Here is a 23,774-nt window from a genome sequence, read left to right on the forward strand (position 1 = left end):
TATCTCCTATATCGCCAAACCTTGTTCTTTGCGTACACGTATATCATATCAGCAGCTGCGGTGGACTCCAGGGACGGGCTGCGATTTTTCGTGTACATCATTTTTTAAATTAAATTTTGCCCTATTCCAGGTTAAATAACGGAATAATTCAAAATTTACAAGAATGATGTTCGAAAAAAAGGCAAACAGGCTTCATAATGTCCTTGACTAATTAATTCAGGTCCAAACAAAATAATTTCTGAAAATATCAGCAACGTGCTTTTCCTTATATATTAATTTATTTACAGTCAAATCAATAATATAATTTTCCCTCAATGGATATGATATAACAGCTGCAAATTGAAATTCATCAATCTACTCACAAATTTAGATTAAAATATTAAACTATTTATCATAAAATTATTGAATTAAGTACACCGTTTCAAACAATGCTAGCTATTTTTACATGTGCAAGAAAATCAAATCGAATAAGATTTCATGAAATAATGATACATGCAATGATATTAAACACAAGTTATGATTGTATACAAAATGTTTTACACGTATATATCCGCAATGCGGGCCTGTGTAAACATAAATAATTATGTTCAGAATGAAACGAGGGTGTGGCTATTGATACCAACGCGTAATGCTAAAATGATACGGATGTATAATTTACACGTTTTAAGGGTATACGAGGTATTGTTGGTCGAAGCAGCCAAAAAATTCGATTTATATTATCTGAATCAATATATATTATTGAAAATTTACACTTTGGTGTTTTGCAAAAGTTCATTCTACAAATCATATACTTTGAAAACTTGCTTAATTTATTGTTGTTAATGAGTTATGTACATTTTACAAAAGTGTTGTTTCAGCTCTCTTTACAACATAACTCAAGAACCACAGGACCTACAAAAGTACATCTCTGTGATATTTGAATTCTTCTACACGCTCGCTATGAATTTTTGGCTAAAGCTCACTACCATTCGCAAGCTGCTGTGAACTACTTTTTTTCTGCTGCAGTTCGACCAACAATACATCGTATAACCTTAATAATAGGGGGAAGGGTACAAAGATTATGTAGTTTATTTGCTATTTTTTTAATTATTTACAGTGTAGGGCCTACACCATACCCTGTGTTGCAAACAATAAGATAATAATCATTTACATAATAATCTTTGAGCTGTTATATTGATAAAAACAAACTCGAGCAATGTATAACCAGTTTTCCATAATTTTCTTTGGCTTTATAAATATTTTTACGCATATTTTGGAGGGAACATTACTTTATTATTCCCGAACCATGTTAAAAATATAAATACATATACAAATCAATATATACATGTAGCATATAACACACGATACTGAAGCTCTATACATTCATCCTTTAGCCTACCTACAAAACAAAATTGGCTATTTTCAATGATAATGATCTTTCTACGGATATCTAACATTTCACATGTTTCAGGTTATTGTCATTATCATTATCATCAATGCAAAACACACCAAAGCATAATATAATAAATAGGTCGAGAGGAAGCGCACTGTACATCATTCTTATACCAACATGATCACATCACCAGCAATTACATCCTGCGGATCTTCAGTTCAAAGGTCAAATACATCAGATTCTTCAAGTTCCGTTCTACAGTGTGTTCCAAAACTAGAGCAGACGTGAACTATATGCTCTTGCTGTAATTCAGTCTGCTTAAAATGACAATGTATGTATAGCATATACACTGCAAAAACAGTGTTTAGTAGTGTTTAGTGTTTAAACACTTTTCTAAACACATTCTTGCATTCACTTTGTAAACGTTTTAAAATACTAAACATGGATAATGTTTAGCCATTGCACATTGATGTTTAGGAATTTGATAATTCTAATCATGTTTACAAAATGAAGGCAGTAGCTTGTCATGTTATGCATGTATGCATACAGCATTATCTAAAATGACGTTATTACCCAGGCCGGTGCATTAATCATGATTAACATGCGTCCTAATTTTATGTGCCCATGTGAATGTGCATTATTTAGTTTTGCTTCAACATTCAACGGAAGTTTTTTAAAAGAAGTTATAAGCGAAAGTTGGCACACATTCAATTATACGCAAAAAACATCGTAGAGAAAATAAGCAATAAAACATTCAAATATCAAAAAAATTATCATATTATTTACAATCACAATTTATAATGTTAAGGTTTGAATTTAAAAATCCGCCATATTGGATTTGTGTGCGGTTTAATGGAGGGTGTTTTTTTTATTTTTACAAATATCACCATTTCAAAAAAAATCACCAGAGCACATAGCCTAATTATTTACAGTATCTTCCTAAATAAACCACACATAACATTTTTAAACGTTTAACATGTGCATTCAACATGCATGTCCAAATTAGTCCAGTCAAACTGTGATGACAATCTATTGCTTGTGGGAGTTCTGCTGCAGTATATACACGGCTAAAATACATGTATATTATTGTTTAGTCTTCACAGGAGTGACACGAAATTTGCATCCATCAATGATGCGACAAAATAATATATCCAGTGTTAACTGATGTCACAGTGTTAATGATTCATTCAGCAGATTTGCAGAATACCTAGTGCAATGCAAACTCTATCGTCTTCTTCAAGAGACCTATATGACAATAAAGAGAGATAAATAATTGCAATTACTTACTAGTAGTATATCAAAGGGTAAAAAATAATCATAATACAATGAGCATATATTTTGCAATATTTTGTTTAAAATAATTATGAGGGAGTCCATAAACCATGATGCAAGCTCACACTGGATAGTGACATGAAAAGGTTGAGAATGCGTGGAATTCCAGTATATGGAAAGTCAACATTACTATGAGTTGCGCTTGCATGGAGCGCCATATTTTGCATGACAATAATTACGAAATGATTGATGATCATGATATCAAATATAATAATAATGATGTCATGATGATGCTGGTGATAATGATGATTGCTTTTTTTTGTTTGTTTGTTTTTTTATATTTTATTAAACTCATCGTTAAAATTTTATTTATAGTATTATAATTATTAATAGTATTTCATGTATTTAGGAATTACGACTTTTCAGGAGATAATTATTATTATTATTAGTATTACTAAAATTACTATTATTATTATCATCATTATTGTTGCTGTTGTTCTTATTTATGTATACATTTATTTATTTATTTATTTATTTATTTATTTATTTATTTATTTATTTATTTATTTATTTATTTATTTATTTATTTATTATTATTTATTTATTTATTTTTACTCATAGTTAGACTATCTTTTGAAAAATAACAACTTTTTACTCATAGTTAGACTATCTTTAGAATAATAACAACTTTTTACTCATAGTCGACTATCTTTTGAATAAAGTGCTCAATCCCAAAAATTCAAAGAAATAACGACTTCCTATTCTGGAATGTCTGTTCTTTGAATTTTTCTTTATTATCTATAGGCCTATATTTATTTATATATTTATTATTTATATATTTTATTTATATATTTATTTATTATTTATATATTTATTTATATATTTATTTATTATTTACCGGTATTTATTTATTTATTTATTTGATTATTTACCGGTATTTATTTATTTATTTATTTATATATTTATTTATTATTTACCGGTATTTATTTATTTATTTATTTGATTATTTACCGGTATTTATTTATTTATTTTATTTATTTATTTATTTATTTATTTATTTATTTATTTATTTATTTATTTATTTATTTATTTATTTATTTATTTATTTATTTGTTATCATCATCATTATTTTTTACTCATTATTGTTGTTGTTGTGTGTTAATGCTTATGCTGTTGACTTTTGGAGCATATTATTGGCATCAGATTTCTTATTTTTTTATTTAGGTCATTACCGTGTAAACTACCACCAATCAATACAGTCATGTTGTACTGTCCCTTTCTTTGCTAAACTAATTTGTTTCGTTCAGTGTCATTTACAGTAGGCCTAATTTTGTGTCATGTTACAGCTCAACTTACCGTACTTTTCCTAACCAGACAGTCCATGCCAAAATTGTTACTACACCTTTACATTTCATCGAATCTCTTTTTGATGTCTGTCATTTTGAACATCATACTTGAAAGATGTATGCTATGTAGAAACTTTATTTTGCAATTTCATAATTTGCATATTATTAGCATATTTGCAAGAAAAAACATGAAAATCAATAAATACCTATATTTTTCACAATTTCAATATTTTATTAGAAATTAAGCATGTAGGTCGTTTGTTATGACTTGATGAATGAAGCTGTTAAAACAGATTTTGATATTTTTGCTTATTTTTCCTTTTTTGCCCCAAAATGTGTAAAAATAAAAATTTTTTGGATGAAATATATTTTCTTTGAATATTTATCAAATGTCTTAATTTAGGTATAATACAGTGCAAAAAAAGATGTCAAAAAAATCTGTTAAAACAGATTTCCAATAAATTGTTCCATTTTCCATTTTGGGTTAAATACTCAATTTTCATGCGCGGGATATTTGAAACATAAAATGAAAACATGTCCATTGCACTTTTTCCTCGAGATGTACTATAATATCAAGGTTACGGATATATTATAATCCCTTATCTTCACTGATCCATCAGATACCTATTGTTATGAATGATCAATGAAAAGGTTCAGAACTGGGCTACTAATGGTCTGTCAAGTATCTATAGTTATTTTCATGACTGTGTCAACTCAAAAATCATGCAAGGTCGAATGTAGGAAAAGTATGATCAGTTGAGCTGTAATGTGAGTAAAGTACTCTTATAGGCACTCTGAAAGATGTGCAGGGCAAAATAGCATGACTACCATGGTTTTCATCTATTTCTTTATTCGGTATCAATATCATATAGCGAAAATATTTTATAGGTTATGATAATTGTTCAGGAGCTTTTGGGTCAATATAATATCAAAGCTGTAGCAAAAACTTACCATAATGCGATGGTTGGTAATGTTAACTGAAGACAGTAAAATAGAGGATGGCTGCGATGATGCCAAATACTATCACAATACCCACAGTAACACCACATACACAGCAACAGTTTGGGCAATCGTCACAGCAGTCGTCGCAGCAATCCTGCATGGTTAGAAAAAATACCGTGTACCGTGTACTTTAATTATATAATTGGTTTTTTTTAATACATCGATCTTTTATTTTACATTTCTATCATTATTTTGGGTTTTATATACATTTTTATTTCAAACAAATTTGACAGAAATTGTAAAAAATATATATGCTTAATGTGAAATTCAATATGTTTGGCTCCATGGCTATTATATTTTATTCATCTTCAAATTTCTTTGTGTTTCTTAGTAATTTGGGGGAATATTTGATGATTTGTTAGATTAGAATAGTATAAACATTGATCTATTTTACGAAATAAAAAGATGTATAACAAAACCAGCCAAGTATTTAACACGCACATGACTACCCGGGAATAAACAATACGTGCATGTACTAATACGTGTACAGAACATGATTCCGCATCTCTTCAACGTAATAACTTGGTTTTAACGGATAAAAACGGGGTCAGTGTTTTACACCAAGCCAAAATGATTTTGTCTATACAAACTACATTGCTTTTGGTTTCAAAATAACCTATTAATGTTCATAATTTCGCTTCTACTATATAAATTTCGTTAAATTTGTAAATCCGTATGGTGGGTAAATGCGGCCTGTTCATGAAGTGTACATTCGCACAGTCATGCATAGCTCTATAGCAGAGCTGTTTACGGGGCTCGTCAGTGTGGCGTAGCAAATGGTGCAGGCATCTTGTTATACTCATACTTTCAGTCAAATCAATTTGATTTCAAAATGTAATTGTTTCTAAAAATAAAACAAGAAATATTTGACTTACCGAGTTTCGTCGTCGATAGGATTCGTTATATGAGGAATGCGGTCCTGGCATATTAGTTGACCAATCTCGTCGACCATTATCGTTGTAAGCCATGTTGAATTTGTTGATAACAATTTCCAAATTATTTTTCTTTTAAAGTAGGCGTTTTTTGATATATAATTAATCTCATTAAATATAAAAAAGCTCGAGTTGTTCAACAATTGAGATGTATATGATAAGTTGGCATAAACGAATTCCGTATTTTATTTTAGAAGTGCTTAAACGCGGAGACGAAAATTTTTAATCACATCTGTCGCGCATTCATTCAGCAATGTGCGCTAAAACAGTGAAAGATATGTTGAAAATTTTCTCATTTTAAATTATCGGATTTTTTTTTTCAAAGCAGGGATTTTCCAAGTTGTTATAAATAACCACCAGTTACATCATAAATTCTCCTGATTACTAGAGGGGACGACGAAATTCGTTCAGTGAAAATTGACCAATCAGCGGTCGCCATGTCTCTCTCTGTGTTACCCAGAATGCACAGGGTGTGATGAGTAGCTATGAATGCATACTACCTAGTACCTGCATCCTCACGTAAACATTCGCACGCATGACCGTATTATTATGATGTATCCAAGACAGGTTGACAGAAGTATATGGAGCAAATTAAAACAAATTGAAACAACGACAGAACAATAGAATAATTGTGGGCGAAATAAATATGACATTTTAATTGTGTCGGAAATCACTGTGGTACGATTTGATTTGAGTTCATTTATTTCAGCATATCAATACTATGACAATTGATATAGCTATAACACTGAGTATACATACGAGAATACAATAGCAATTTAAAAAAAATTATGTAATATGTAAACAAAACAAAATAAAAGAGTTTTATTTATATTTCGGCAGCCATGGTGCTACTGCCTCTGATTTATTCTTCTCACTATACAAATTACAAAGGCTGATTTTTTTTTCTAATTTTACAACACAAATGAAGAAAATTATCAACAAATCACATGCAAAAAGGCAGCAAAAAATTGGATACAAAGAAATTATACAGCCACATCTACACGAACCTAGACACAAACAATATAATCACACAGTCTTATATGAAGAAAAAACAACTTGTACACTGTATATTAAAAACATTACACAATGGACTAGATACAAAACACTATAGAGGTCATCCATTTATGAAAATGGCAAGAAAGTTTGTTTTTCTTTTTAGCAATGAAATACTATACTCTGTTTCTCTGTTTATTTTATTAAAAGCTTTAAGTAGGATTTTTTTTAATTTACACACATAAATATAGTATTTCACACTTAAGAAAAAGTATGTTAAAAACTTATAATCAGGCACCCAAACATTTTTATCGAATAGGTTTTTAAGGCTTTTTTTCCAAAGGGGTCCTTGAAGGCCTTGTGAATTTGGAAACAAGTATACTAAAACGCAGTATAACTTCTTACATGTTATACAATTTACAATTTTTTTTAAAAAGATGATAAAATTACTTTCTTAAACCTAGATCTTTCAGGGACACTGCCTTAATTATAATATAGTCAAAAAATGACAAATTGGCCCTAAATTGGTGTAATCACTGTCATGACTGTAATGATATAGCATTGAATATTATGAAAAACAGAACTACAATTGATTCAGTGGTACACAATTGAAATTGTATTGTGAGTACTCTATGCTTATGAACACTGGAAACTCTAGTAAAATTTGACCATATGAAAGACATTTAATCCCAATATGAATATTTATTATCATGGTTTATAACTTTCTTTATTTCAGCATTTTCTGTTAAAAACCATACCAATGTATTCCTCTCATCATAAGGATTCGAAAGTATTAAGTTACAGGCAAAAAGGTCAAATTTTGGCTTCCACATATGACATAAGATTTTATTCTCTGATTTTGATAAAAATAATTGTTCCGCATTCAAACATTTAAAACAAAGAATAGTTTGTCATATCTCAAGTGGTTTCTTACCTGGGGGCCAGGGTAACAGGGTGAAGAAGATCAACGTCCATTGAGCCCTGCCGACCTTGACCTATTTTGCGATATAACCTATGTCACAAAACATCCAAAAAATGCAATTATATTTTAATCTGATTTATTTTTGCTAAAGGAACAATTTGAAACAGACATTGGTGTATATGTAACCAGATTCGTCCGACTTTGAAATGTCATTCCTGCAGAAGCGGCCATTTTAGATTTATTCAAATTAGACAGTGTTCCGCTACATTTCCGGGATTTATGAGCTTTTCTTTGAGCTGTTATGAGATGGATGCATTGTGGGTTAACCCAGTTTTGCCCGTAATTAGACTTGTCTATAAGAGCTACCCAGAATAAAGTACTTAAAGATAGCACATATATATCCTAATATTAAGTTTCCATAAAATACCTATATCATGTATATCAAACACTTATTTACATACATAAAGATGATCACATATTTCATTAAATTGGCTGAAGACAGGCTGATATGAAGCAAAATAAACCTGGTATAATTATCTGGTTTGAACAAACCAACAGGTAGCCCACTTTTCAGTTACAGACTCGATTTGAGGGATATTATTTGTCCAATGTTGTAGAATGTTTTTGAAGGTGTCCTCTATTGATGAGTTGACTTCTGACGTCAATGCCTGGCAGTATGCGCACGCATCATCACAATTTCCATTGTTTTTTGCCTGACAGTATGCGCACGCATCATATTTGGTTCAGAGCCCGTGTTTTTAAAACTCCCGCCACATCACAATAAGGCTATTGAACAGTGTAGTGGTTGCATGCGGTTCACTCAAGCATGTCGATATACCAGTCCATTGCCTTTGTTGATAAATATTTAGGTCAACTCATCTATACGCAGGTCATCAGTCTCGAGGTGTTCTGACGTTCATTCTGTTCGTTTTGGTTATGTGGTGATGGTTGGTCAATTTTACAAGCCAACGGTAAAATGAATGGCTGCTAAGATGATGCCAATTACCAGCAGAACAGCAAATATACAAGCACATGCGGAGCAAAGGGCGTCACAGCAATCCTGTATGCATGGTGGTATATGAAAGAAAAATAAAGTCTTTTTACATTCACTTTTCTCATTTCTATATATAAATCATTAATTTGATGGTTCATATTGTCAGATTGTGTGGCATATAAACGAATCGTTTGACAACTCATGTCACAATGACATAGACGCCATTTTAGCTGTATTTCTATGTGGTTCTTAGCACTTCGGGTAATATTTCAAGTTCACCAACATTTATCAATATTTGAGACTAAAGTAGTATCACGTAGAAGTTCATATATGATTTATTATTCATTGTGCAGTGTTGTGAGTGTAGCAAAACCTGCAATGCATGAACACTCACACACCATCCAATGCACATACATGATCTAGGTATGTATACTACGCTTCAATTTATAATACATTATTCTTCCGAGGAGGGTAAAAAGCCGGGTCAGCAATTTACGCCGGGTCAAAATTATATTTGATATACAAACTACAATGCTTTATGTGTCAAAATAACTTATAAATGTTTATAATTTATCTCCTGCTATATAAAATTTCGTTAAATTGGTCAAGTTCACGTACATGCCAAGTCCGTCCGTGTTGGCCGCACCAGTGTAGTTTGTCATGAACGATACGGGTTACGTTGCTACTACTAGCACACAGCGTCTATTTTGACACATCATTGTGTTCATTCAATTTAGTATTCAAAATTTTAACTTTCTAAAACTGATATAAGGAACTTTTAACTTACCGTGTTGTTTTTTCGCCGGTGGTGTTCATCAGCTAAGCAATGTGATCCTGGAATGCACATTGAACAATCATCCCGTCGACCATTGTCGTTGTAAGCCATGGTGATATTTTGGTAAAAATGTCTTAATTTGCTATCTCCAAAACTATTCTTTTAAATAGCTCTAAAAGCCTATTATCTCAGCTATTTAAAAGCTAGAAGTTATTACTAATTAAGATGTATATGATACGTTGATATAAACGGACTCGGACTTTCCTGAAGTACTGTTAACGCAGAGATAAAACCCCTTATTTTTGTCTCGCCCTGCACTCATGAAAGTGCGCGAAAACATTTGAAAGTATATCGTAATCTTTTTCTCTTTAAAACTGTCAGATTTTTTTCCAAAGCAGGGACCACCAATTACATCACAAATTCTTCTAATTAATATTCGCAGACGATAAAATTCGTTCAGTAAAAATTGACCAATGAGCGATCGACATGTCTCTCTATGTTACCCACAATGCACATGGTGAGACGGGTAGCTGTGAATGCATAATATGCACCTACTTGTCAACATCTAGTCGATGGAATGCATAGCCGCTAGTATTACCTGAGACATGTTGACAGTAGTAAATCGCGTAAATTAAAATAAATAAATAACGACAGAACAATAAAATAATAATGTGGGTGAAATAAATTGTGTCGGGATTCACTGTGGTACGATTTGATTTGAGTTGATTGATTTATTTCAGCATATCAACATATCAACGGAACAACAATTGACACATAAAAGTTACATTAACAATTGTTTATTTTTTTAAACTTGTTTCCAAAGGGGTCCTTGGGAATTTGGACATAACTTTAGCCTACATTAAAACAAAGTATAACAAAGCAATTAAATACAACTATTTACAAGTTAAAATTTACAACTTTTATGATCTTTTTGAAAATTGACTTATAGTCAAATAATCACAAATTGGCCCAAAATTAGCCCAATGCTGGATTACATTATAATTATGATAAAAAGAACCAGAATTGATTGTGCGCCGCCTGTACAGCATTGTACCGGTATACCGTACTGTATTGTACTGTAATATACTGTATTCTACTGTATTTTACTGTATTGTACTGTAATATACTGTATTGTACTGTACTGTACTGTATTGTACTATACTGTACTGTACTGTATTATACTGTACTGTACTGTACTGTACTATACTGTACTGTACTGTATGATATACTGTATTGTAATGCACTGTATACTTTACTGTATGGTACTATACTGTGCTGTATACTGTACTGTATACTGTACTGTACTGATGAACACCGGAAACTCTAGTAAAATTTGACCATAAGAACTCAGGACCATGCCAGTCTCAATCTCATTGAAAATTATTTATTTAATCCTAAATCCCATTGAAAATTTATTATCATAATATAACGTGAACACAGTCCCCCTTATTTGATAATTTACAAATATATACAATACATACAAAATAGCAAACAGGCATTTCTTCTTTAATGCACATGGTATTGATGTGATTTATTTTAATTACCATGTCATTAACTTTATGTTAATTAATATTGTTATTTTCTGAAACCTGATTTGAAAACTTACACACTTTTTCACTTACATGTGCTGGTGTTCAAGTTGCAATAGTTAAGTTTATATTTACTATAATAGTATTCCACAACGAAATTGTATAATCATGATAATCTCTTGTTTTTGCAACATTTTCAAACACGTTTGATGTCGTTGCTTCGTGGAATAAATCATTATCTATAATGATTAATTATCATTACCATGTACACTGTTAAATGCAATAATGTTATACAGTTTTGCTTATAGCAGTTGAGACCTGCATTGCATTTTTTTTGGGTCCAGTCACTTGAGATCTGATGAAATTCTTTTGAGTTAAACATAAAGATATTTACTCATAATGATGTTATTTTACATATTTAGATTAAAAGAGCTACCCAGAATATAATATCATGAAGATAACATATAAAATAACGCATTGCCTATGTACATGAAACACTACCGTACTATGTATACAATATAGTTCACGAAAGATGAGTACATTTTTGTACATAAGTTGAATTACTTTGGCTGAAGAGTGCACCCATACAGGCTGAAACAAAATAAACTGTGTAATTGTCTACTTCGAAGAAACAGACATAGCCATACAAGAAACATGGTTTATGAGTTAATACAACAATGTTTTCAGGCCCAATTATCCATTGTTGTAGAATGTCTTTTGAAGATGTACTCCAAACACAGATCATCAGTTTCAATTCACTGTCGCGTCGAGTTGCTTCAAAATCTGACGTTCAATGTTTCTGCTCTTTTCGGTTGAAAATACCCCGGAAGAAGCTAAGTAACCGGTGGCTGATGTCAGTAACTTGGTTGTTGTGTTTTGTCAGGAGCAATAAGATAATGTAGAGGGCCAGATGGAATGAAGGTAAGGCATGCCAATACAATGAGTATCAGTACCGATATGAAGAGTAATATCCAAACAGCTCGGCAACATCTCTGTGATATGATAAATAAACAAAATATATAGGTATATTATTAGTAACTATCCGTTTTTTTAACGTTTCATTACTCAAACAATTTTGTTTATTGTATCTTGTTCTTCAAAACAGATATTGTGATTATAAAAAAGGGTCATTAACAGTCTAATCTAAAACTTGATTTTTATACATACTTTAATTTAATATATATGTATGCATAACATAACATAAACAAAACCATTACTTCTATCTATTATAATAATTGTTAGCGTTTTTAAATAATATAATTATAGAAGTGCATTACTGATGATGCAAAATTATCATGATTAATGTTTTATTAAATTAAATTATCAATGATTAAGAACTTTGTAAAACATTAGCGCCTATTATCATGATAATACAAATTCATGAAAGTTGCATACACACTGCATTCAATTAATGCGCCCCACGTTGGGCGCCAATTTCGTTGATATACCGTACACTGGAACTTATTTTCGTATACGCATATTTACCATGTATTCCTATACATGATATAACGACATGAAAATGTGTTTATTGCGCCGTTTTTTTACTTTTTATTTCTATTTTTGAAATGATTGTTGACAAAATTGTTACCGAAAACATTAAAATGTATTTGATACTATTATAGCTGTATAATTGATCACATTATATAAGTTATTGTTCAATACTTACAACTTCCCTGCGCTTTCTAGGAGGCTCGTCGGGCAAGCTGTGTGGTCCAAAAGGCCAAACAGTATGTTGCCGATCATGTTCATTTGAACTCATGATTTAATCTTTTCCTCAACACAAACTCGGTTAAATTATGCTTTGCACTACCAATATTTTCATAACGTTGATACGGTGTAGAAACGGGCTTATTCTAGCTTCGTTATGAAGTATATTGCGCATCTTTGTCTTTTTATATTTTGCTTCTCACAAAACAATCGACCAATGAAATTCATTTGATACGATCTGTTCGGGAACATTCTTCAATGGGGATTTTTCTTGTCCTTCATTATGTAAAACTGTATTCAAATCGAAGGGATTTTTGCAACACCACTGACATATATAGTGTCAGCCACTCAACGATATGCGCTAAAATAGTAAAAGTATTTCGTAATCTTTTCTCATTAAAACATAAGATTTTTTTTTCAAAACAGGGATTTTCCAATTAATAGCCACCAATTGCCTCACTGATTAATATTCATATAGGATGAAATTCGTTCAGCAAAAATTGACCAATGTTATGTTGCAAAGGCTGTGATATGCTGAGCTATAAAAAAAATTATGAACAGATAAATGCATAATATATGCATCATGTCAACGTCTCGATAGCATGCATTACCGCTACCATGCATGCCGGTATATTGTTTTCTTAATTTTCTGATAGAAACCTTGTTTTTACAACATTTTTAAACACATTGCCGTGCACTGTGGAATAAACCTCGTTACCTTTCCCATATACAGATTTTGTTTTGTCTTGTGACAAGAAAAATGTGATGATGAATTCTTTTGAGTTAAACAAACCCACGAAAGGAGAACTTACAGTAACTTATTCTCAGCTTATTTATGGTTTTGAATTAACAACTTTACTCGTACACACTTTGTACTGAATTGATACGAGTGCCCCACGTTGGGCGCCAGTTTTATTGATAGTATACTCTGATTTCTACGCATTAACAATTATGAAAATATATATGGTTACTGCTCCGTTTTAAAATGCTTTTTATTTACTTTTATCTGTGAACATGTTGAATAAATTTTTTTTTTATGAACATGTTGAATTTTTTTTTTTTACATAATTATATGGTCGAATCCAACCAAAAGTGTACACGGCATGTTCAGGGCCATAACTTAAAAGTATTAATCAATTGGCATTCGTTTTTGTATTGTGTTTATTCGCCTTGATCATACTCTTCGCGCCATATATAATAAGACCCCCTTCTGTGAAAAACTTAGACACAGAGACCCCAAAACATGCTATTTTTACCCATTTTTTCAAAATATTTCTTAAAGTATTTTTAAAAACATCTAAATCAGTTATGAAAAGAAGTCACTGGATTGAATCTAAATTGATTTCCTGAAAGGTGTGTATTCAAAGATTGCCTGTTCAATTTTTCACATATTTGTACATAATTATGAAATTTTTGTGATAATTTTTTGAGTGGTATTTTTTACATTACCTACGAATACAATTTTTCATAGCACTAGATATATCTTTAAAAATGGAAATCACTAATAAATGCGTAATTGATACAAGCTTTGATATGTCCAATACTGAAATGCATTGCAATCGAACATCTTTATTATTGTGTTTAGCTGCCAGAAATTCTAAATGGCACAAAGGTAGGTTTGGTAAAAAATATGCATTACCTCCGAATACATGTTAAAAGCTATGTCATTTCCACAAAGTGAGAGAATAGTAAACAATAGTTAAGCAATAGGTGCAGGGTAATACACTCTTTATATCTACCAAGTTTCAATAGCCTGCGTTTAAATATTTCTGAGATGTCAACAATAAAAGCAAGTATTCGTAGGTAAATTTCGGTAACCGAATGTTACCTACGAATACAATTTGACATCATGACAGTATTGTGAAACATCGCCATTCATGCCAATGCCCATATTGGTACATAACGAAGGCCTGTATGTTTGCTATCAAATCATATGTCAATGAAAGTTGCGAATTCACATACATACCCACCATGCAAAAGTGAATACGGCTTAATTGTTGAAAAATATGTACTGAAATAGACGACGGTCTGCTCATTTGAAAGAAAAATCAGATTCAAAGAAGATTAGAAGGGATAAATACTTGGATTTGTCAACTGTCATGTGTGCTTCATTTTAAATGTTTACCGACCTTCTGGTTTCTGAGTAATCTGTGTCCAAATTGATTTATTCGAAGGTAACTTTTGACGTTTTCGCTAAGGTTACCTACGAATACCATGGAAAAAACGAATGTTCTCATTGTCTCATGATCTAGACAACACAGTGATGGACCCTAATATAAAGCTAATTGTAGTTGCCCTCAAACGAAAGGCCACAAGACGTAACTGACTCCAAGATGGACTTCACAAGTCTGCAATAACGGTTTTAAGAGATTTGTGTGCAATTAAGCAAATTAAAGTCACTTTAGTGCCTTTGTTTCTTACTTCAATCCTCGTTCAACCGCTGTGAACCGACATTATTAATACATGATAGGGTCTAAAGTATCAATAAACGCACATAAAGAAAATAATACATTCAAAGTGCTTTATAAAATGAAGTTTTGATTGCGATATCCACCAAAAGTCTAATTCTTACCTACAAATACTGAAATGTTACTTACGAATACAGCATAATACATGAAATGTGTAATGAAGTGTCCCAACCAATGGAAATTAATTGTCAAAACTTTAAGCGGTACCCCAGGACACTATTATTACCCATATACGGATTCATTCAACAATTATTTATTATGTAAAATTGCTGATTTACTACTTGTATATCAAAATGAAGTGGTCAAAATCTTGCTAAAAGCATCAAATTTTTTTTGATTTAAGGTAATAGTATATATTCATTTATTTCTAACATTTGAAAAAAATATAAAAACTACCATTTTATTAATTCATTACCATAATAGCAAAATTTAAACCTCTAAACTCAATATAGATATTGTTAAATCGCTCATGTTACCTACGAATACCCGGGTTTCTTCACCTTTTCATTGTATAAAGCGTTAGGTGTATGCGTATAATTCCTAATATTCTTGAAAACATATATCCTACTCGTTCTTATACAATGTGTAAATTGATTCATACTCATTTGATAAATAAAATACAGAAACTGACCTAAACTTCATTTTCAAAAATAAACTAGTATAAATTGACTAAGATCATATTGATCGCGTTATAAAAATAAAAACAAATATTTTCTGGTTGAGCTAGCATTTTCCTGACACCCTGTGATCTACATTACACGAGAAAAGCGTTAATGGGAATATTCCATTTGTTTTAGGTTGATTAGTATTGCGATAGTGAAAGCATCCTAGTGGTATTCGTAGGTAACATTGGGTTTTGATATCACATTTACTATCACACGTCCTGGATTTATTTTTCAAGATTAGTAATGGCACTTTTGGTTCCTATAAGGCCAATATGTCATCAATCAATGGGCAAAAGGAAAAAATTGTGGAGACATTTTTATTTCGGACTTTTATTTTTGGCCCGTGGACACTTTTGGTTGGATTCGACCATATACGCACAATTTAAAATGGTTGCTATTACCAAAAACTATAATTGATTTGAAACTAGTTTTATAAATAATATAATTGCAGGGCAAGTGAATATTCAAATACTTACAGCTTGCTTGCGCAGCCTAGGAGGCTCATCGGGTATACAATGTGGTCCAAAAGGCCAAACAATAAAATGTTGCGCATCAGGTTCACACATGATGCAATCTTTCCTCTTATAAACTCTGTTAATGCTCTGCATGCTAGCCATAAGCTTCAACATAAAAAGTCCAAGTTTTGAGATATTTTCTCAAAATATCAAGAGCTATCTAAAGAACCACTGAACCAATATTAGGCTTGTTTGTACTCATTTTAATGCATTTTTCATGCTAATTCCAAATATGGTAATGAAAATTTACAATTCTGAAATTTTTTAATTTTAAAAAAAAATTGTCGTCTGCAGTCGACACCCGCGTGGAGAGAGTTAAATTGATAGTAGACTTGACAATACCGATAGTTTTCTATGTAAAGTTAAAAGTAGATCCAATATAAAGGTGGAAACTATCTATTTCGTTATGAAATATATTGCGCATCGGTGTCTTGGGTCTATAATGGATAAATAATGCTCACACGCGGAGACGAAAATTCTTAATTACACCTGTCTCGTATTTATTCATCAATGTGCGCTACGATAGTGAAAGTTTATCGTTATCTCATTAAAAGCATATTATTTCAAAACAGGGATTTTCCAAATAATTGTTATAAATAATCACCAATTATATCACAGGTTCTCTTGATTAATATTCATAAACGACGAAATTCATTCAGTAAGAATACTGACCAATAGGCGGTCGACATGTTGCTCTACTACAATACCTGCATCATCCTGTCAACATCTCTACTCGACATACGCCCAATTTTATTGATCTCATGCGTGACCAGATGATGTTGTTTTTCGACACAGGTTGAACTTATAGCAAAGCGTAATTAATTGCAACTTTTAAAGACAACAAGTGATTGATGTTTGTACGCAATGAAGATTTAATATAATAAGCAGGAGTCACCTTACTTTTTTATTTATAACTATATAAACATATAATATTATATTACCATGCGAATCACAAATTCAATGTCCGAATCAATTGGAATTTTGGAAATACCCCTTAAATGTTCATTTATACAGTTTACATAATAGATGACACTTGCCATTTTTCTTTTTTTCTTTTGATCTTGTGAGATGAGTTAAACAAACATAAAAATAACAAGGAAGGGGAAACAATTATTGTAAAATATATAGTTATGGCCTTTGAGTTTCAAATTTACAAGTTGGCTCTCTTAATTAATGCAAAAGATTGAAAATGACACGATTCTTAACCCCTGAGCACTACCTGCCGATCTAACATTGCCTCTGATTGGTCAATTACATGATATCTTCACTTTAATCACCAATCAGAATGGAGCTTTATAAATAATTCACACCAATTTTTTGTGTGGTGAAATTATTCTAACAATGTTGTTAATTGGTCCAATTAATAATGAAAACTTCTTTTTGGCCAATCGGCAGGTAGTTCCCATGGGGATTAGAAAAGCCATAATATACTCGTAAGTAACCAATCCTCTTTTGAGTAAAATATTACTCTGAAAAATGTGTAATACTTCGATAAGAGTCGATTTCAACTCCAAATAAGAGTAAATTTCCCTCAATTTAGAGCAGATTTTCACTCCAAAAGGATTGGCCACTATGGTGATATTGTGGATGTAAACACGATCTCTGATTTCTCCAGTATATATCATGTCTATGTAGCGAGCGAGTACGTTTTGTTATGGCTTTTGTAAAGTACCAACTACTTCTGCAAGATATTCAACATTTATTTCATCACGCTTTATCATGTTTATTGTGACGTTTTAAACAATATTATATACACATAATACAGTAGCATTGTCCTTTTACATGTATAATTATATTCACGAAAGATGATCACATTTTTTTACATAACTTGAATTATTTTGGTTAAAGTCGGGCTGATATGAAGCAATATAAACTTTATATACATGTAATTGTATGCTATGAACAAAGCGACATGAGAAACTCTATTTTCAATGCAAGAAGTACAGTTACAGACTAGTTTTCAGGGACATCATTTTGTCCTTTGTTGTAGAATGCATTTTGAAGGCGGCGCCCATACGCATTTCATCAATGTCAAGTTGCTCCAAAATATGGTGTCCATTTTGTTCACTTCGGTTGGAGAAGCTAACCGGTTACTGATGTCAGTATGCGACCACTTGTGTTTTTTCAGAATTCATAAGGTAGTGTAGTGGAGCGTAAGAAATGCCGATGCAAATACAATGCCTATCAGTACCAATATTATATATATGAATAACAATATCCAAACAGCCCGACAACACCTCTATGACATAAACACACAAAATAGGTACTGTTAGTAAATATTCGTTGATTTAATTAATTAACTCAACATAAATAAAAACATAACAACCATCAGTGTCGTTAAATAATATCCTTTTAGAAGTACATGATGCAATGTGCAAACAATTAGTAGAATATTAAAATATAGCCTACATGCCGCAAAAGCTTTACACCTTACATTGAATTAAGTGGTGTGCCCCACGTTGGGCGCCAAATTTTGATAGTACGTAATTTATTTTTTTACACATAACACTATTGATATATACTACGGCGCTGCAAATAACTATTGCTTTTGATTTATTTGTATTTGCTCAGTATATAATTGAAAAATTTTATTGCCAAAACATTATTTGATGTTGTTATAATGGCTATAAATGAAGGCCAAGGGAATGATCAAATGATTCTCTAATAAAAACATAAAGATGAAAAATAAAAAAATACTTACATTTCTCCTGCGCCTCCTGCATGGCTCATCGGGTATAGGATGGGGTCCAAAAGGCCAAATAATACAATGTCGCTGATCAGGTTCACTCATGATGTAATCTTTTCCTCTTATCAACTCGATTTAATTTTAAAATTTAGGCTTGACACACTCCCGGGGACACACTACCAATATTTAGCAAATTTGAATATTAAAATAGGTCTAAGAAACATTAATGTAAAAAATCTGTTCTTCGTTATGAACTTTATTTCCCAACGGTGTCTTCTTATATTGGGCCCTATTGTTTCTCACAAAACATTCGACCAATGAAAATCATTTGATAACATCTGTGCAGGAAAATTCTTCTATGATTTTATCTTACTTCAATACGTAAAAGGGTATTTTCAAATTGTAGGATTTTTCCAACATCATTGACACAGTGTCAGCTACGCCCTTTAGCCCTGTCCATTGCAGGCTCATACATGTAGTCACAGTAACATAAGTGATAACCTCAATTCTTATATTTTTTGTATTGCATAAGTCTTCTATCACCATGATCAAAGTGACTTTGTATTTTCATGTATTATTATGTAGGCTATATCAGGCTATACATCAAACATTTTGTCAAATGAATTTATTGCTCCTCGAACATTATTTTGAAACAATTTAATATAATAGAAATGGTTCGGTCATATCTTTTGTATAATTGCATATCAATGTACCAGAGGATGATTTAAGGAAGCCCCATCATGCACTGCGAAAGTGTTATCACTAGAGTTTCAACTGCCACTTTACTTTTCAAATCCCATTGAACTCTGTGCAAAATATGTTGTTTTATTGTCCGTGTGTCATTATTACTTGGTCGATTTCAGAACAAAACTGATAAAGGATAATTAAAGGATAATTCACACCTTCTGTAGATATTAAACATAAAATGTGAAATCGACCAGCATCTTCACAGCGTTTTTTATGTAAATATAACTGTACAAATTCTAATTTAACCATGCACTTCTATGCAGAGCAGTGGTGTCATCACACTGCTCACCTGCTGCACAGTAAACCTAGTGGGGTTGTGGGTAGTACTTAAATCATCCCCTGTCAATGTACGAAATAAGGTTGTTATGTCTTTGCAAACCCACATTTTAGATGTTGTTGTACTCATTAAACTATTTACTTGCCATGGTTGTGTACACTTTTGAATCTGTTTAGATCAAGTGCTCTTGGTTGGTATATTGTTTTAATACTTGTTACGCCCACGTTTAAAGGGTCATTTCGTGATCCACAGCCTCACCCCCCATTTTTATCAATAAAAGTTTCGCAGAAAGTTTTCAAAAATGTTTTTGAATGTTATTAATACTAATTAATGTTTTATAAGCTTTTTAACCCGACATTTAAACGTTTTCTGTAAAACGTTTTGTGTTTGCTGGGTGTAAAGTAAACCAAAAAAATAAGGTACCAGTTACGTTCACCCCTGTATATCCTAACTAAAGACAAATATGTCATAATTGGAACCAGCAGCCAATAGCCACATCTTTTAGCTCGAATTTAAGACCTCATTCGTTGTAATTGTTCAAGAAATAAATACACGACGATCCAAAAACCCAAGAAGATGCCAATTTAAAAAGTGCAGTTTACTTCATTGCATGCCATTGATTTGTATAGAAAGCGTTCGCTAACAAGAGAACTAGCGCTGTGCTTCCATTGATTAGCACGGAATAGAACACAAAAGTGCAACTTTTGATTTCGTTTCTTCATTAGGTTTTAGATCACCGGGCCGTTTCTTTAATTCTCAACCAAATTCAACAAATAAGGTCTTAAATCAGAGCTAAAGAATATCAGGTATTGGCTGCTTGTTTTAATTTTGACATGTCTGTTTAGGATATACAGGGGTAAACACAACTGGTACCTTAATAATTTGTCTTACTGTATTAAAGTCGTAAATTGTTAGAAATAAAGACCCATTTTTGTACGAATCCGCAATTTATTAAGTGTTTATTGAATCGTTTTTAATAATAATAATAAAAATATGACAAATTTAAAATTGACCCCACAATGACTAGACACAATAGACTAGACACAATCACCATGACGTGTAACCATGACAACGGTCGTTTGAAATCGAAGGTCGCTATAATTATATTCCGTGAGCGAAATAGACTACACACAGTTTCAGTTTGCGCTATTGATCACGATAATACACAGTACACACAGACATGATTTATACACGGGTACATGTACAATTGGAAATTTAATGAATACAATGACTTGAAATCAAGTTTAAATATATTTTAATATGTTAATATAATACTTCGTTATTTGATTTTCCTATGTTCATATGTTACAAATGTTATGTTTTTGTTTTATTTTTTGAAAGCATATACTATATCGTTAATTGACAATTCATATGGCACGAAATTTACATTCTGTATATTTGCACAATCATTTTCATCAAAAATGTAACTTACATCTGCTCTTAAATATTATTGTATAATGTATTTTCTTGATATAACAAAGATTGATTCATTTACATGTAACACTTATGTATAAACATATACAATAATAATATATGTTTTGTGCCTATTTAAGAATTTTTCGTTATTTTTATATTACATCTTTCTTACAACTGATTATTTTACACATTCATTATATATACATCATAAAATATCGAACCTGGTTAAATACACATACGATATGCTTCGTAAAGGAACCAGATTTATCATTTAAACAAAATAACACAATTGGGAATAGAACAATTTTCACATGCACAAACTAAATGTATTACAATACTTTACCATTACAAAAACAACACATTATTAAAGATATCAACAAACATAATTATACCAAACCTTGGATCACCGTGATTATATACCAAAAACACTGAATACATTAAACTCTTGGAATGATGATCGGTCTATTCTATATATTAATGATTATTGAAGAAGTTGGAACATGATTTTGGTACCCATATAATTTGGGTTTTTAGTATACCTTTTAAGATTATTACCTTTATTTATTCTCTTATTACAGTATTAAGAGAGAACCATTTTAGGCATGAAAAAGGTTCTGTAAAGACTAGAAGGAACAATTTATGGGTTCTTTGCAATTTTCTAGAACCCTAGTTGTATATAATATAGAATCAACAGAACCACCCCCCCCCCAAATAATGTTATCTTTTTGTCGCTTTGCACCCCTCACCCCTTGATTACGGGTCTGATGATGGACGTACAACAGCGGATTAGATTATCTATAATTTTAGTTTCAGTGTACAATTTGTTCCTTGTCACTGACCACTGTGGCACTGACGAATGTCAATTATTAGAAGAGCTATTGAAGAATTTAAGTCAAAAACACATTAATCAATTATTTGAAAAATATCATCATGTTCATGTAAGTCTATTGGATGCAGTATAAAATTGCAAATGTTCACATCAGTATGGCTTTGTTTTGGTAGTCTCTTTGGTTTTCTCACATTGTGTATAATATCCTTATGTATGCCAGCAGTATGATTGGATATGACCCAATCTGCCACAATTATAGCAGTCTTGTTTGTCGGAAAACCAGCAGTCCCTCATGAGATGTTTCGGATGTCCACAGTTCCAACATCCACGCCATCCACGATATCGAGGCTATATGCAAGACAAAACAAGAAGGAACGAAAAAATATATTACAGGCTACTGTAGCAAGTATGCAATGATAACAAATGGCCAAAAAAAACAGTTTTACATAAAGATCAAAGAGCAAACTTACAGAAAATACCATAAAAATATGAATTGACCTTATTTATTGCGGACTGTTATGATGTGTTCCTACCATTCCCTACAAAACATTTTTAAGGAACGATCCCGATAACTAATTCGTAAAATTTTCGTAAAATCATACAAGTGAAGAAGGCATAGATAACAATGAGGAGACGGACATATATAATAGCATTTACAGGTAGACCACATTTATAACTGTGCTATTGTTTTACTTCCCAATAAACAAATAAAGCCTTTTGATATTGGGTTATTCCAGAAAAATAACGTTCAGAGAGGTGCAAAGCTTATATTAGGTAAACAATTTGTAGGGGTTTGAAAATTGGGACTTTAAGTGATTATGACACAGGGAAAAACTTGGAAACTTGAACTTGAATATCCATCTATCTACCTTTTCCCAATATAGATAATAATTAATATATCTTAAGATTTATGTTTTACAGTGCGAATACCATTGAAATAATGAGTGGTATCATGAACATGAAGTCCAATCGAGTGCTGTGCACGATTGAAATTCCTACCTGGTCGCGCCTCCTTCCTGGTTCGTTACTACCTGCATGCGAACCTGGCCGACTGCCGAGAGCATTATTCCTTCGTCTTGGTTCGTTCATGTTTGCAAGTATTTTCACCAAATATATGAAGTTGTTCGATTAAAAAAGAGATTACGATAAATGTTCGTTAACTTTAAAATCAAACGTCTTGCTGTTTTAATTGGCAAACACTAACAAAAATATGTCGCTGACTGTTATTTGTTAGACACCGTTAACTCCATACGGGGGTGGAGCTTCGTGATATTATTTAAAAATATTACGTCATTCTGTCAAGGTTATGATCATATTTGATAATTTT

The 23,774-nt window shown here is 31.7% G+C and overlaps 1 long non-coding RNA gene across 1 annotated transcript; it reads right to left on the bottom strand.

The window, feature by feature from the left end:
• Positions 1-221: 221 nt before the first annotated feature.
• On the bottom strand, positions 222-6,197 carry LOC140155491 (uncharacterized). Its single transcript, XR_011859392.1, has 3 exons — positions 5,868-6,197; positions 4,942-5,086; positions 222-2,617 (listed from the first exon to the last, which is right to left on the bottom strand). It is a non-coding gene; the product is annotated as an uncharacterized lncRNA (long non-coding RNA).
• Positions 6,198-23,774: the final 17,577 nt, after the last annotated feature.

Source organism: Amphiura filiformis, chromosome 6 (assembly GCF_039555335.1).
Source record: "Amphiura filiformis chromosome 6, Afil_fr2py, whole genome shotgun sequence".
In the NCBI taxonomy this organism is placed as follows: Eukaryota; Metazoa; Echinodermata; class Ophiuroidea; order Amphilepidida; family Amphiuridae; genus Amphiura; species Amphiura filiformis.